At 39.5% G+C, this 18,150-nt stretch overlaps 1 pseudogene; it reads left to right on the forward strand.

The window, feature by feature from the left end:
• Positions 1-16,711: 16,711 nt before the first annotated feature.
• LOC139437903 (olfactory receptor 7A10-like) lies at positions 16,712-17,503 on the forward strand (annotated as a pseudogene).
• The last annotated feature ends 647 nt before the right edge of the window (positions 17,504-18,150 follow it).

Raw genomic sequence — 18,150 nt, forward strand, 5'->3', positions numbered from 1 at the left:
TATGCAGATTACTGGAATTCTAATGTGCTGGTGAAGGTGCAAGTGAAGCTCAATAGCTTAGAGATGAGTGTTGGAGATGACAGGAGGCAGTGAGAAGGAATGCTGGCAAGTAGGCATTGGAGAGTAAAGCTTGTATTTGAAGGTAAGATAAGGAATGATTGCTACTTTTTCCAATGAGTAACTGGGGTTTTGAGCCATGGAATTTGATGATTACCTTGTGACATAGAGAGAACTCTGGTTTAATGTGAATATCAGACTAGATGGGATCGAGCTTGTGGTTCTTGATAGATATGATAAGGAATCAAAAATAGGGTGGTGGAATTGTGTGCTTGGAGGTATGGATGGAATAGAGATCTTTGAAAGCTAGAAGAACTTCATCCCCAGTTCCTCATGAGAAAAATGTTTAGTAAAAGGAAGAAACCTCCCAAATCTTTTCAAATATATTGTTTAAGTCTGTCAGCTCTCTTAAAACTGGATGGTAATATCTTTTCCCATTCTACTGTGAAGTACACCCCACACTATAGGGGAAGGTATTAAGATTTACAATGGTTCTGTTCCTATAAAAATTCACATAACTCATCTGTGGATGACCCAAGATTTAATACCAGGTGAGTCTGATTCCAAAATTTTCACTTAAATTATTTTTTAAAGTCTTTTATGATTTCATACTAAAAATACCCAACATTTATTGTTTATTTTCTTCTGTGAAATTCAATTTTACTACCATTTCTTATTTTATACTTGTGATGCTCAATCTCTATGATGTCTTGAAACTGTGTAAAGATGTCACTGTTTTGTCTTTGAGTAAATTGATTTTTGGTCTTTTATTAGTTTTTGAGGGCATTGAAGAAATATGGCATGAGAAACAAACTTTTGTTCCTCATCAGATTCACTCAGGGATGATCTAAGATAATACATTGTGTTATTTTCCTTCAAATCTGTTTTATTCCTCTTTGTTCTTCACAAAGATTTTTTAGTTTTTGCTTAAAATACTTGGCAGAAAATGGCCACACCAAAACAGTCCCCAAGTTCAAATGTCAATTAGAGATTTACTGAAATTTCTGGGTATGGTTTGGCAAACATATTCTGATTACAGAGCATATTGTTAACAAGGCACAAGTGGCCATAGCATGCTCTGTGTATGTGTATATGGGTGTGTGTGTTGTGTGTATGAGTTGTGTGTCTGTGTACATGCGCATTTGGTGGACAGGGAAATCCTTAGATTAGGGTGACCTGGGCTCAAGTACTCCAAAAGTTGTTTCAGTAATACAGGGTCCATGACATAGACATACAGATGGATGTAAGGGAAGCATCCATTTAATTCACAGGATACATTTCAAATCTAATTAATAACATATAGGAAGTACAGCATGTGAACAAGAGATTTCTCACATCCTAAATTTTCAGTAACACTGAGACCAACTCATTCTTCAATGTTCTCTGGCTCTTCTCTTATCACTCTCCCTCTAGCTTTTTTGTCCTCCACACAGGTTCCTTTGCTGGGCATTAATATGTGAAACAAGACCCCTCCTCAGTATCTTTGAACTAGTGCTTTATCTCTACTGGGAACACACTTTCCAGATATCCTGATGGCTTCCTCCATGTTCACCTTGAGATGTCTGCACAAATTCACTCTACTTCTTGTCTTATTTATACAGGCAAAAATAATGATACTCCCCTCATCATTCTCTTCTTTTTAAACACTGTCTTTTTGTCACTTGTATTTCCTGACAAGTTGTTTGATTGTTTTTATTTGCTTATATTCTTTCTCCATCATCAGATTGTCAATATATAATAACTGCATAAACCATGGCTGGCACAATGTAAGAACTCAATATATAATCCTCGAATGAACGAATATATTTCTCACAAATTCTGTAAAATACATTTCTTTGAAGAAAAACTGTCAGTGGGTGAGGAATTCTTAATCAGAGACAACACTAGAAAAGCACCTAATAAACAAAATATCAAAATTAACTTCTTGACTCTAATATCTAAATTATACCTTTTTGCTAAACTGAGAATCTCTTTTGTGAAAATTCCTCATTTTCTCTCTTCTCAGATAGTCACAGTCCCCACATGAAATGAGGAAATAATACACAAATTTCAGAATTTCTTCCTCTGAGGTTTTCAGATGAACTAAAATTGTAAACTTTTATCTTTATGCTGTTCCTCTCTATGTGCCTGGTCACCATCTTTGGGAACCTTCTCATCATCTTGGCCACCATCCCTGACACCCATATTTACATGCCCATGTACTTCTTCCCCACTAATCTTTCCTTTGTGATATCTATTTCCTATCAACTACTGTCCCAAAGATGCTGACCATACAGACACAAGACAAAGTCATTTCCTAAGCAGATTGCCTCACCCAGATATAATTTTCCTTACTTTTTGTATGGTTGGACAGCTTACTCCTAGCATGGTGGCCTATGACTGCTTCATGGCCATCTGCTACCCTCTGCACAATGCAGTCATCATGAACTCCTGGCTGTGTTGTGCTGGCTACCCTATATTTTTTATGTTACATTAATGTAATCTAAAGCATTTTTTAAAAATTAAAATTATTTTAAAAATCTATTTGATGGAAGTAAATTAACTGTACACTTAAAATGGGTAAAGTGGCAAATTTTATATGAAATATATGTTAACTCTTTGAAAATAGTTTTTTAAAATGTTCAGAAAAGATGAAAAATTAAAAGTCAAAAAATATTAAAAAATTAGCTCTCAAGGCACATATATATAAGAAGAAGGTAAATCAGAGTAGTAGGAAGTCCTTTGCATATTCGATGGAGTACAGACCAGTACTGGGAATTTCCAACTACACTGTCAAAATCAGATCAAAATCCAAAGTCCAAGAATGATAAAGAAGAAAATGCCACCAAAGCAAACTGAAAAGGGACCTGAGGCATCAGCTATGGGACCGTATAAAAACCAGTGTAGTCAAATAAATATGGGGCAGGTACAGGAGTACCAGGTATAGATCAAGACAAGATGTGGAGACCACAACAAAGCAGGAGCAGCAAGAACTCCTGCTCTGTCTGTGGCCCTGGAGTTTGGAGGAAACTTGGCTCCCATGCTGGCTGCCTATTCTCCAACTCACCCTACTTTTGCCTCACCATTTAAGGTCATTTCTCATTAGCAGGGGCAAACCTTCTATTAAATCTTAAGCTGCCTTTAGTGAAATGTTTTCCAAAAATTATTGTCCCATTCCCAGAGTAAGAATATCTTTAACTCCACTGTGACCTGCAATGTGCTTGTGTCCACATACATACAGACAACACACATACAACACACACAACTCACATACAATATACACTCACCCTAACAAAGTGCTTTGTGAAATGATTTTGTATGTGCCTGTACTATGGGTGTTGCCCTATGATATATTCTGTGGTTTTCTACCATTCTATCATAGCTGATTAGAGAAAAATATATGATTTTGACCTTTAATGAGCAACCATCTCAGAATTCATTTTTCTACATGTCCTGCACACCTTATTTGTCAAAATGAGTCCAATAAAAGAGATTATTAAGAAATAAGAAAAGAGATAATACAAACCAGAGACATGCTACAAAAGGCATGCTACAGGGTGGGCTATGAAATGTGGAGCCCCCAAGGTGTTCTTTAAAAAAAAAACAAATAAAATTTATTGTTATATATTAATAAAACATAAATACATCCAAAGTGTTCAATCAATCATATTTGTCGTCATCACATATTTGTGCATTATCACTTCAGTCATTCTTAAAGTACTTTCATTATTCCAAAAAAAAAATAAACAAAAAACAAACACAGCTGATCTCTCAATCACTCTATGCTTCCCCTGTCATACATAGCTGCTCTTCTTTTTCCTTCTCTCTAGTGTATTTGTATTTCTATTTTGTAAAAACAATCTTATACATGTAGTATCACACATATTTGTTTTACATGATATTTTACTATCTTATACAGTCCTGTGTTACAGATTTTAGCTTTCCTTCCAATAATATGCATGGCCTTAGTCTTTCCCTTTCAACTACTGCCACACCCATATAAAGTCTCTGCTATTACAAACATCATATTCTTCCACAGTTCTTATTCATTTTGAAAGATTTAAAAACAACCTTTTTTTACCAATTCTGCACATTTTAACCTTTAGCTTTACATTCTCTGCCCACCTTCTATTTTCAGTTGACCAATAATGTAATTACTAAATCCATTAGTTTGGTCTATTTACGGTGTTTCCTCCTCCCCCTCCCTATATTAAGCAGGAATCTCTACTCTTTGCTGTCCTAATTCATTGCCTTTCTACCTTCCCCTTTTAGTTTTCAGGGAACCAATAGGTTGGACTTTCTGTTTGAGGTTATCTGGAGCTTCTTTTGATCCTGGGAGTTTCAAATGGAAACATGTGACCAGGGTCTTGTCATACCTTTCTGCTGTAATGGTTACAGCTTCGTTCTCAAACATCCCCCTTCCTTCAGGGGATTTCTAGGCAGGTTTTCATGGCTATGCTCTGACCAGTGACCTTCCCTCATTTCCTATACTAACCTGCTTCAACTCTCCTCTCTGAATGATTACACCCTTATTCTTAAGGGAGAGCTGAATGGTAATGGTAATTCTTCTTTAGCTGCTTCCTGCCATGTAAGGGCAATGGTCCCTGCCTGATGATGTGTGAAACTCTCTGGTTGTTCTATTAAGTTGGGTCCAGCACTGTGGTTGAACTTGGATGAAATCCCCACTCTGTACAACATTTTTTTTGGAGGTACTGAGGACTGAGCCCCGGATCTTATATATGGAAAGCAAGGATGCAATCACTGAGCTACATCTGCCATCCTCTCCCAAAAGAAAGTTATTTGTTTTATGTTGTTTGTTTGTTGTGATTTTAGGCGGTAACAGGGATTGAACCTTGGATCTTGTATGTGGGAAGTAGGTGCTGAACCACTTGAGCTATATCCGCTTCCTCCATTTTTTTTCTATTATTGTCTTTTTTCAAAGATACATAGATCACACAAAATGTTACATTAAAAACTATAAGGACCTCCCATATACCCCACTCCCCACCCTTTCACTCCTCCTACATCAACAACCTCTTTCATCAGTGTGGCACATTCATTGTGTTTGATAAATATATTTTGGAGCGCTGCTACACAGCATAGATTATAGTTTACATTGTAGTATACACTCTCTCCCAGGCCATTCAGTGGATTATGGCAGGTTATAAAATGTCCTGCATCTGTCCTTCCAATATCATTTAGGACAACTTCAAGTCCCAAAAATGCCCCCATGTCATACATCTTCTTCCCTCTCCCTGTCCTCAACACCACCCATGGCCATTTTCTCCACATTCTATGATACAATTTCTTCCTTTGCTACAGCCACAATAATTCTGTAGTAGAACACCAGTAAGTCTACTCTAATCCATATTTTATTCCTCTATCCTGTAGATTCTGGAATGGCAATGTCAACTCTGCCTCTTAATCAAGAGGTGATCCCTCCATTTTTAACATTTACCTCCTTCTTCTCTTTTTTTCATCATTAAAAATTCCTGTGAGACCACACTCAGTCATTCACAATATGTATATTTATTCATTTACTATTATAACTCAGCTACCAGGTGAATATTGCTCTATCCTTCAAGATGCTCACTGTTTTGCTGGGAACAGTTTCTAAAAACAAAACACAGTCATAGACATTCAATTATGTGTGGTAGCACATTACTGAAAGTGTAATCTACAGCACTGAAATATATAGGTGAATGTTTTAAAAAGGGAGAAACATGGTTGTATAAGTTACCAGAATAAAAATAAAGCATAGGATTGTACAACACAGTGAATTCTATTTTAGCTGATGGACTATAGTTAATAGTAAAATATAAGAATGTTCTTTCCTGAATTATAAAAATTCTATCAATGCTTACTTTTATATTTACTTGATTTTTTGTACATTCTTGAGTGTCTTCTCTTTTCTATCTAGATACATTTACATCTACTTTCCTTAACATTACCATGGGGTTAAAATTTAACATCCTAATTACATATGACAGTTGTATTTGGTTTGAGACCAACCTGACCTCAATAACCTACATATATTCTTTACTTATACCCCTCTGCCCTCCCACCTTTTTTGTGCTTGTTACCACTTATATCATTGTACAAAAGCATAGACTTGTCATTCCTTTTTACGCATTTACATTTTAACAACTGTAGGAAGAAGTAGAGTTACATACCAAACAATCCAGTGCAATAATTCTGGCATGTATTATCATGAAATTTTTACCTTTACCACAGTTCTTGATTTCTTTATTCTACTTTGAAACATTGTCTATTTTTCTTTCCTTTCAGTCTGGAGAACTCCTTGTGATGCAAGTCTACTGGTGAGGAACTCCCTCAGCTTTTGTTTATCTAGGCCAGTCTTTCCCCCTCATTTTAAAAAGAAAGACTCACCAGGTATGCTATTCTTGCTTAGCAGTTTTTTTCTTTCAGCACCTTATTTATCACAATCCACTGACTTCTTGTCCCCATGGCTTCTGATGAGAAATCAGCATTGAATCTAATTGGCACACCCTTGTACATAACATGTTGCCTTTCTCTTGTAGCTTATGACTCTCTGCTTGTCATTTTGCATTTGACATGATCAGTCTATGTTTGGATGTATTTCCCTTCATATTTGTCCTGTTTGGTGTTCTCAGTGCTTCTTGAATGTACATAACCATGACTTTACTACATTTGGGAAGTTCCAAGTCATTTTTTCTTTGATTATTCTTTTTGTTCTTTTTTTCTTCTCCTTCTGGGCCTCCCATAATGCATGTATTGATACATTTGATGGTGCCACAGAGGTCTCTCAAGCAGTTCTCTTGTTTTATATTTATTTTCCTTTCTGCTCCTCAGCCTGACTCATTCCAATGGTCTTGTCATAAAGTCCACTGACTTCTTCTAACAGCTCCAATCTACTATTGAAACCTTCTGGGAATTTTTCGTTGCTGTTATTGTGTCCTTCATATCAAGTAATTATTTGTATTTGATTCATTTTTTTATTTCTTTCTCTTTCTTTAAAATTTTTTAAATTAAAAAAAATTTTATTTTTGTCTTTATTTTTTTAATATAACATTCAAAAAATATGAGGTCCCCACATATCCCCCACCCCCCTCACCCCACTCCTTCCCCCATAACAACAATCTCCTCCATCATCATGAGACAGTCACTGGATTTGATGAATACATCTCTGAGCACCGCTGCACCTCATTGCTCATTCATTGTTTTCCTAATATACTTTAATTTTTCTCTTTTCTTTCCTTCATCTCCTTGAGCATTTTTAGGTCAATTTTTTAAAGGCTTAGTTTGATTTTTCCACAATCTGGTTTTCTACATTGATTTTCCAGGATTTTAATCCTCTACATTTGTATGACCTCTCATTTTCTCTTTCTTTGTTTGAATTGTTTTATTTTGTTTCACATTACACATTTTAATATTTTAAAATGTTAATTGGTGGGTTTATTCTTTGAGATATTTGTTTCTTGATTTTCTATCAAACTCATGATAAGATAGAGGTTTCCTTGAGCTTCAACCTTCCTATCAAGATGATTTTGAGAAGGGAAATGAAGTGTGCACGTCTTTCTGTGCCACCATCTTTTCCTGGTCTTTTGCTTATTATTTGTTTAGAAATTCCCTTTTTAAGGAGTTTCATTGTCTTCTCTGTATCTGAGACTGACCTCTCTCCCTCTGACATGTCAAGCTGGCAACCTTTATCCCAGACTGCCTGCCTTTATAGTTTTTTATACTAATTTCATTTTCACAAACTACTTTTACCTGGAGTAAAAATTCTGGGAGATGCAGTATGTCTGATAGGACTTTTATAGGTCCATATTTACCAGCTGAAACGGGAGCAAGGACCCATGAAGGGGTTGAAGTCCAGCTACAAAGTGTCCTGGTGAGGGACTCAGGAAGGGTGCCATAAGCTTCTTCCATGGTTCACCAATGCTGAGCTTAATTGACTGGCCCAACATTGTAGTCCTTCATTTGACTATCTCACACTGTCCTGAGGAATTGTAGCATCTTTAAATCTTCTCCACTGTATCCTTTAACCTGAGCAGTATGAAACAATGGTCATCCTTTAAGCAGGCTACTAAGATAGGGAAACAATAAATGCATCTGTAACCTGGCAAGACGTTCATGTGGAAATCAACAATCCCAAGATGGCTGCTGGAAGACCCTTGCCAAGAATCTGCACTCAGAAGAAGACTTCCTCCAGAAGCCAGGAGAAGCCCCGGATATTCCCTAAGCACTTTGTCATTGGGACTTCCTTGGATATTGATGGGGAAATAAGCAATCAAAACACTAAACAGCTGGAACTCCTTACCTGCCATTAGCAAAGGGGTGGGATAATTAACAGTCCAAAAGCGAGGTGCAAGGCCTGAGTGTGCTCCCTTGCTCTTTCATGTTCTCTTGTCTCTGGAACTGGAGTCCAGCTGCTTTCTCCCCCACTGAGATCACCATGCAAGTAAAACCTGGACATTTATACCCTATAATGGGAAATTGTAGCCTGTAAATCAGTCCTCTTTATCACTTTTCAGCCCCTTCCTTTCTTTTTTTTTTCCCCCATGGATTATAGTTTTTTTTCCAAATTCTACTCAATTTATTCATTTTTTTAAAAATATTACATTCAAAAAATATGAGGTTCCCATTCACCCCCACTGCCCCACTCCACCAATCCCCCCACAGTAACACTCTCCCCCATCATCATGACACATCCATTGCATCTGGTGAGTACATCTCTGGGCATCACTGCACCCTATGGCCTGGGATCCACACCATAGCCGACACTCTCCCACGTTCCATCCAGTGGGCCATGGGAGGACATACAATGTCCAGCAATTGTCCCTAAGCACCCCCCAGGACAACTCCAAGTCCCAAAAATACCTCCACATCTCATCTCTTCCTCACATTCCCCGCACCCAGCAGCCACCATGGCCACTTTTTCCACACCAATGCCACATTTTCTCGATTATTAACCACAATAGTTCATGAATAGAATATCATTAAGTCCACTCTAATACTTACTGTATTCCTCCTTCCTGTGGACCTTGGCTTGGTTGTGTCCATTCCACAACTATGTCAAGAGGGGGCTTAGATTCCACATGGATACTGGATGCAATCCTCCTGCTTTCAGTTGTAGGCACTCTAGGCTCCATGGTGTGGTGGTTGACATTCTTCAACTCCATGTTAGCTGAGTGGGGTAAGTCCAATAAATCAGAGTGTACGAGCTGAAGTCTGTTGAGGCTCAGGGCCTGGCTATCATATTGTCAGTCCAGAGATTAAAATCCCCTAGATATATCTTAAACCCCAGCACCAACTACAATTCCAGTAAAGTAGCATGAAATGCTTGTGAAAAGAGATCCCCTCTGAGTCCATTTCCATCACGCAGAAACACCAGCTCCAAAGAAGGGCCAACTGACATGGCAGTGAGCCCCATCTGCCATGACCATAGAACCTGTGGGTCTCTTTAGCCCTCAAAAGGACCAATACATGGGGTTGTATCTATTTTATCTGTCTCTGAGACTCTGCTCAGGTGTGCATAAGGGCAATCCTTCTGACAACCTCCAGACTCTTTTTCAGAGATTCATAGCCATATAAACTCATTTGTCCTTTCCATTTCCCCCTTACTTTAGGTCAAACAGCATTTTTAGCTCCTGTTATTATATGTACACAGGGATATTCTGTTGGTCCGTGTTGAACCTTTAATTCAAGGTAATTTTCTAGTTATGTCATCAGCTGGTACTTAGTAGTGATCCCTCAGTGCCAGGGAGGCTCATCCCTGGGTGTCATGTCCCATGCTGGGGTGAAGGCTTTGCATTTACATACTGAGTTTGGCTTCGAGACTGGCCACATTTGACTAACACGGAGGCTGTCAGGAGGGAACTCTTAGGCACAGTGCTGCTCTAGGCCTTGTTCTTATTTCAGGTGTATAGGCTCACAAGCATAGTCATTAGTTTTAGGGGCTCACTGTTTGGCCCTCATTCCTTTCTGGTCCTTACTGTTGCACCTGGGGAACTGCCACTGCTCCCCTAGGGACCATGACAGAGCCCCACACCCCCAGCCAGGAACCAAGTACCCCCCCAGCTGTTGTTTTTAATTGTTTCCACTATGAGTATGTCCAAACGTTTCCATGCACCCTGGACACATGCTCTGTATAACTCCCTGTCAACCGTATACCGCCTGTCAATAACATCCCATACCAGTATTCCTCCACTGCCATTGTTGAATCACTCTGTGATCCAAAACTTTCTGAAAAGTGAAGCCCAATGTAATGTCAGCTTCCCTTACTAGTAAAATGGAATATAGCAATGAGTTTACAGGTTAGATCTAGAATACGTATTGATTTGGAAAAATTCTACATCCTATCTTTTTCTTTTCTTTTTTCCTAATTATTGAGCTTCTCTTCACAAGAGCCTTAGATCACAGTAATTCATATATACAATATACAGTACTCCCACATATCCATTATAAAACCTTTTCCCTTCCACAGTGATAATCTTTTAACTTATTCAGATCATATTTACTGAAACTGATGTACAGATATTGAGACAATAGCTTTCAAACAATGTAACATTTGTGTTTACATTGTGGTTTATACTTTAGGCTATACAGTTTTCTAAATTTTTTAGTTATCCTATGTTTTACATTATGGTTTACATTATTAGTCTGTCATCCCCTATATGTTTTGGTGTAATATTACATGTTTTATATCCATCCTTGTGTACAGCCCCTTCCTTTCTACCTGGGATCCATAATCTGTTATTTTCACCCATTTCTCTTCCCTCGCAACTGAATAAATTACTGGCCTAACTCACCCAGTGTGCTTTTGAAATTCTTTTCTCCAGCATAGTAAAAGAACCTAAACAAAATCCAGTAACAATTTTGGTAAGGCCAGGAGTTTCTTGGTGAGTGAAACTATGGCCTACAGCTTGTTTAATGTCTTCCTTTGGCTCTCTATTTTAAACATGTTCACCTACAAGCCCCCACAGGATGTAATCCCAGGAGGAAAGGGGCCAGGGCCCATGAATTCTCTCTATCTGCATCTGTGCCATGTTGCCAGGTTTGTTAGATCTGATCTCAGCCAGGGAAGGCTGTGTCATAGGGTAATGTCTTAAGTCATGGCCCTGCCAAGAAAGAAGTTCCCTGGCAGAGCAATGGGTCCTGCAAAGCTTCTGCAATCCATTTCAGCAGTCAGGGTCTTTGTTCTCAGGCCTGCCTGCCATTGTCTTCTCCAGCTCTTTCCCTCAGAGACAGCAAGACAATGGCAGAAAGCCCATGGAGCTTACCCCTCCCATCAGGTCCATGCCTTTGCAAGCATCTTTCCTAGATAACCACAACAAGCTACCTGGGGGTTAAATTGGGAAGGTTGTGGGTAGAGCAAAAATGGGTACTGTGTGAGTTTCCTTTCCCAGGGGTGTCACAGGCCAGGATACCTTTACATAATTAAGCTTTATGGATGTTTTACCTTTCTACTTCTTGCCACTGAATTTCTCTTTACAGGTTTGTGTTAAGAATGCTTTGGTCTGTTTTAAAAACTGTGAAACTGGGAAAGTGGCGTATCTAACAAAGACACTATTGTCTCAGGTCCCTAAGGCCTGTTAGCTAGAGCAATTAATCTCTAATCACTTACTGGCCATTTGTCACCTAGATTATCTGGGAAACTATCAGAGAGTAAAGTCATCAATCTAGGGTGGATTTATATTTGACCCTTCTCAGAAGGTGGAGCAATATTGAAGGAAGAAGTGCTATTTGGCTTGGTGGCTTCAGATTGAAATATAGTCAGTCTAACTCCCAAGTCCAAGCAGCCTTGGGATCACCCAGTTGAAGGGATTCTATGATTCCCTGGGGTGGTGGGAATCAGGGAGCAGCCAAATATTTCCTGAGACCTTTCAGTCAGTCTTATACCCTGTAATGGGTGCCAAGAACCAGAGCAGGAAACTTAATGGCCTTCATTCCTTGGGCCCATTCATTCAGAGAGCAGCCAACTATCCCCTGAGAGACAGACATCTTGGGCACCTTGATTTGGGGTTGCTCTTCAGTCTCCCACCGAGTTGGCTTGGGCACATTGATCTGATCACTGGAGGAAGCATCACAATATCCCCCAGGACCTAGGTCACTCATGCAGGGATGCCTGTGGGCCAAGTCAGCTCTGAATATTAAAGTTCTCAGGACACTGAGACAGAGCATCAGTTCCAAATTATAGGGAGTGGTGAACTTTAGTCAGAGTAGAACTCTGGGATGCTAAATCAGTTAACTAAAAAAGTGCTTCTTCATTCTTCATAGAATAATGGGCATGGCCTCTAGCCCACCAGAAAACTCCCCATTTGAGTCTCTTCAGGAATCAGGAAATTCTGCCAACTCCTGGTCCATGTGGCCCAGTATAGCTGAGAGTAGCCTCTGCATATCACCCTGAGTTCCATTTAAACCAGGTGTAAGAAAAAAGGGTAGATAAACCTGAGGCCCAAAAATCTCATGTCATGTCTCCTTTAAAAAATGAGGAAACAAACCTCAAATTTCCACTAGTTTAAACTCTTTTTGCCTATAAAAGGTGAGAATAGTAATCAAAATGGAAAAAAAAGCCTCATGGGTCATCAATTAAAATCAAAGAGTTCCTAGAAATGCTAAAGGTATAAAATTCTCTCTGTTTTAATCTGTGCTTAACTTTGTGTTCAACTTTGAAATCTGCATTTAACTTTCTCAGTTTGTTTGTGCCTAGGAAATCAGATTTGGGGTTCACCTGTTATAAATTGGATAATACTGAAAGGTAACTTTAAAATGAGTCTTTTAATGTCAACAGCTGTCTTGCTAGTAAGTTTAATGCATAAATCACAAGTGGAATTTATTTAATTGCTGGGAAAGCAGAGAAACTTCACAAAGTTGTTGCTCATAAAATTCTTGTTGCTTAGTTAATAAAGATATCCAATTCACCTTAAGGTAGAAAGTTACTAGAAACTATAACTCAGAATTAAGATTATTTATAGATGCCTTTATATTGTAAAACTGAAGAAGGATAACAACTGAAATTATAACTGGGTGAATTTAGCCTAAACCTACTCTTGTGAGTGTAAATCCTAAACTGATCTTACTTTCATTTATGGTCACTCCAAGCCTGACCTCACACCTTGCCTTTGCTTATGGTTATTTCATAAGAGCTTCTGCCCCTGTGGCTCAGGGGAAAACAAACTTAAAACATCCCTGTCTCCTTTCCTACTGGTATTAGTGACCCTGCATTCTCTCATGGCTCCAAGTGTAGAATAAATCGCTGCCTGTTGGAATTCTTGATGCTCGGGGTTCAATGATCACTCTTCCAGGCCAGTGGCCACCAGAGTCCTGTTATCTCCATGGAATGAGAAGTGAATGAGGCCTTCTCTCTTGACTTTTGAGGGTCCTGAAAGTGGAAAGTCATGAGAGAATCCAATTCCCCTGAGGCTTCAATAGCCTCAGTGAATATATATACAATTAGTCTTGCTCATACAAAGCCTGCTAAGTCAAAGTAAAATATAAAGTTCTGAAGCAAGGAAAAATTGCATTAAAGCATTGAGGACATTTAAGTTATAAGCCATTAATTATGAAACAAAGTTCTTGTGCAAAACTGCATGGTCACAGTGCAAATTAGAGAAAAAAAGCCTTCAAAGAAATCTTACAAATGTTAATTTACAGTTAAAATTATTTTGTAAAAAATTAATTTTAAGTAACTAAATTTTGTTTCCATGGCAAGCAATTCATGTCTGCCTATTTGCTCAGTGTGTAACTTCATACATCAGGATAATAATATCATATTAACAAATGAAAACTCTAAATTCATATTTAATGAAATTAAGTTAAAGAAAAGTAGGGCTGCCTCTCTTAAATGCATGAAGTAAATTCCATCAGTTATTAATTGTAATCTAAGATAAATTAGCCAGTCTATGTGGTTGTGGTCAATAATAAAGAGTTTGAAAAAGCATCTTCCAAGCTGAAGCATCTAAATGGTAGTTTTAAGAAGCCATTATTAAATAAAAACCTGAATTGATGTTAACAGCAAAAAGTAACTTCATTTCAATGAAAGCTGTCTGGAAGACAACTCAATGTGCATAATCAAGTCATGGTAATGAAAATTTACCTTGATTCCATTGGGAATCTTCAGTTTTCATTTTAAAAATGGGAGTTTTTCCTCTACTGCTAAAGTAAAATACCTGCTATTCAACATCTTCACGGTAAAAGTAAAAAAGCAAAAAGTAAAGTACTAAAAATTTCACTTGATATGAAACACATTGCATTGGAAATGTTTGAAAGGTACATAAAAATTAAGAGATAAACTTCAGCATTGTCAAACTCTCTTGTGCATTCAAACCAGGCCTTCAATACACTGCAGGTTGCCTCTCCATTTGAATTATTGGCTAGGTTGGTCACTGACCCCTAGAACAATAAATGGTGTCTACTACATCTCTGGTTGTGCTCCTGAAGTCAATGGAAACCACAATGCAGTTTCAAACTCCTTCAGTAGCCCATGATGGCTCAATACAACCAAATGTACAATGGATATTGCCTCCAGATTGGCACAGTTTCATATTTCCAAAGAGTGCTCTGCACCAGGCCAGTGGAATACTGGAAACTACATTCCTAATCTCACTCTAGGGTCAACAGTGCTGTGGCTTGCTCACTGTGTGAAGGACATACCAAGTGGAGCCATGATGATCAGAGTACTGTAAGTAAAGCTTAAACACAATTGGCATTATGGCCTGCTCCCATAGAGAGATAACATATAAGGTATTGCCAACATGAAACCTAAGTGTATTAATTGCAGCTCAAAGAGAAACTTATGCATTGAGCATACATTAATTAGTGTTAAGTACTATAGCTATATCCTTTTTAAGATATATGTCTGATGCTTATGGTGTTATTTCTATTAGATCAGATGCAGAAGGACACTGAACATGTTAAAAGTCCTGGTAAACTTCATTTTCTAAGTGGTTAATGAACATGTCTATAAGATAAGGAAATGGCCACTTTGCCTGAGAAAAGTGGGGCCAACAGCACTTTTAATCTAAAAAGCTGCCAAATTAACTTTGGGGCAACCTCTCACAGTCTTTACCCCACACCAGGTGAAGAATGTCCTTGAGGCCAGGAGCCACCACTGGCTTACAGGTAGCCAGTTAATTAATACCAGGCTCAGTTATTAGAGACCCCTGAAGTGTAGATAAGAGCATGTCAGACTCTCAACCTAGCCACCCTACTACCAGTAGAGGACCCAAAGTCAGATCCTGATGGGTGCCTTCTCCATTCCTGCCTTGAAACTCTTAATCAAAACTACTCAAGAAGGCCAGATTTAAAAGATAAGCCTCTTGTGAAACCAGACATTGAATGGTTCACAGATGTATTTATTAAATGGTTTTATTAAAGAAGGAATTAAAAGGGTAGGCTATGCAGTGGTTTCTCAATTTGAAACCATAGAGGCCAAGGCTCTCCCCCCTGGGATTTCAGCCTAAAAATCATAGCCAATTTCCCTTACCTGAAGTTTAAAGCTAGCAGCCAGGAAATGGGCTAATATTTATATAGACTCTAAGTACACGTTCCTTGTCGTTCACACTCACTCTACTGTATAATAAATGAGGCTTGTTTACTAACAGCAAATCATCAATTAATCACAGATAAAAAACCCTAGACTTACTAAAAGCTGTACGGTTACCTCAGTAAATAGCAGTTATGCATTGTTCAGGGCATCAGAAAACAGGTACTGTTATAGTAAAGTTCGGCGGCTTGCTCGGTCGGTAGAGGTGGGGTCTGGCTGTGGATGAGGGGTCGGTCCAGCTCAGGACGAGGGGTCGGTCCCGCTCGGGACAAGGGATCGGTCCCACTTGGGACGAGGGGTCGGTCCGGCAGCAGACGAGGGGTCGGTCTCACAGGGGTTGCGCGGTTCGGCTGACGGGGTCGCCCGGCAAAGCCGGCGATGAAGGGGTCGCCCAGAGAAGCAGACGACGAACTGGGGACAAGGGAGGCCAGGCCCTTGTCAGGGGCTCTCAGGACTGGAGGGTGCATGGCAGAAGAACTACCACGGAGACAAGGTAAACACGCAAGTCCACTTTATTGAGGGAGAGGCAACAGTTTTATAGGGGCTGGGGAAGGCTGATTGGTCGAAGCCATGCCCTGTTCTGATTGGTTGCCAGTGAAAGGTCAGTGGGCGGTACTGGATGGGGGAGGGGTGGTGGTTAGGGATTGGCTGTCGCTGTTGCTGGGGAAGGGGCAGGGTTTAGGGATTGGTGGCTGCTGTTGCTGGGGTGGAGGGCAGACTTGAGTTTCCCGCCCATGCCTGGCTGTTGCTGCTGTCGGGGGAGGGGAAAAGGGCAGACTGGATTTTTCCGCCCACGCCTGGCTGTTGCTGCTGTCGGGGGAGGGGAAAAGGGCAGACTGGAATTTTCCGCCCTGCGCCTGCGCAGGGAGAAAGAAGAAGAAGGGTGCCGCCCCACAGGCATCGTGTGGTGCCATCTGGGAGGAGGGGCGGCCGCGGAAGCATGGCTGCCGAGAAGGGGAGACCCAAGGGCACTCTGTGCCCATGCCGAGCTCCCTTCAGGGGTGGCGATGAGTCCGACCAGCCACCCTATTATGGGGGCAGCGGTGTGACCGCAACATCAGGCAGGAACCAGGACACAAAACCCAAATCAAAGAATTTCTTTGTCTTGAGTTTTCAGAAGAACTGGCATTGCAGTCCTCTCTTTCCATGTACCATGTCACCATCTTTAGGAACTTGCTCATCATTCTGGCCACCATTACTGACTCCCACCTCCAAACACCCATGCATTATTTCCTCTCCTTCCTGTCTTTGTCTGACATCTGTTTTATCTCCACCACCACTCCAATGATGCTGGTCAATATTCACACACACAGAAAAGTCATTTCTTTGGTGGCTGCATCACCATATAGACTCAGATGTCTATTTTCATGCTCTTTCAGCATTAGAAGACTTCCTTATGGCTGTGATGCCCTATGGCTTCCTCATGGCCATTTCTTAGCTGCTGCAATACACAGTCATCTTGAACCCCAGGCTCTGTGAGCTGGTGGTTTTGGATTCCTGGGCCATGATTGCCCTGCATTCTTTGTTACAAAGCTTGGTAGTTTTGTGACTTTCCTTTTGTGCATACTTGGAAATCCCACACTTTTTCTGTGAACTGAATTAGAAGGTCCAGGTTGCCTGTTCTGACACCTTCATCAATGACATAGTCACATATTTTGCACCTGGATTGATGGATGTGAGTTCCCTCACTGGGAACCTTTTCTTTTAGGATTGTTTCCTCCATATGTGCAATCTCATCAACTCAGGACATGGATAAATCATTTTCTACTTGTGCTGATCTCCTTATTTTATTGTTCAACTCTAGGCATTAAATTTAGGTTTGCTGCTTAGCACACCACACCTTCAAGTGCACCAATCTCAGTGATGTATGCTCTGGTCATTCACATGCTTAACTCATTTAGCTATAGTCTGTGGAATAAAGGCATAAGGAGGCACTGAAAAATTATTTGAAGGGAAGCCATGAAAGCATCATTTGTGCCTGAGCTGAAGAGTTGACTGTTATTTCTGAGTTTATACTAATCTAGAAGTTATGATTCTTTGATCAAAATATGAAAATAGGATGTATATCTTTATATTTATTTCATAGAATTTTAATTTGTTTGATTTTAAATGATTTATTAAGTTTTTCCTTTTCCTTACAAAATCAACAGTTTTCCCCATTCCCTCTTTTCCACTTTTCCAGTGTTATTCCCAGTCTTGGATGAGAAACAATTTGAAAGTTTCACCACACTACAAGATGCATGGATTTCTTGAGATTTAATTTTTCCTCAATTGACATTTATATCCACAACCCTTTCTCCTTTGTTTTATTAAGACTGGTGGTGAGTTGTCCTGCTCCTATGGAAAAAAGTACACAGGTCACCTACGTATCTTTATATAAATTAAAGTAAATCAAAGTATGTAGATTAAGTATTTCACTTTTGGGTCTGTCATCCCATTTTTAATATGAACCTTAAGAGAACTTTCTACTAATGTCAAATTTCCCATATTTGTGATTCTTATATGTGGTCACTTAGTTTCAGTATCCTTTTAAGTGTCTGCTTTCCTGTTCAGATCAGTACCCACAGTGATTTTCATGGATGGTG

The sequence above is a fragment of the Dasypus novemcinctus genome, chromosome 30 (assembly GCF_030445035.2).
Source record: "Dasypus novemcinctus isolate mDasNov1 chromosome 30, mDasNov1.1.hap2, whole genome shotgun sequence".
Taxonomy (NCBI): domain Eukaryota; kingdom Metazoa; phylum Chordata; class Mammalia; order Cingulata; family Dasypodidae; genus Dasypus; species Dasypus novemcinctus.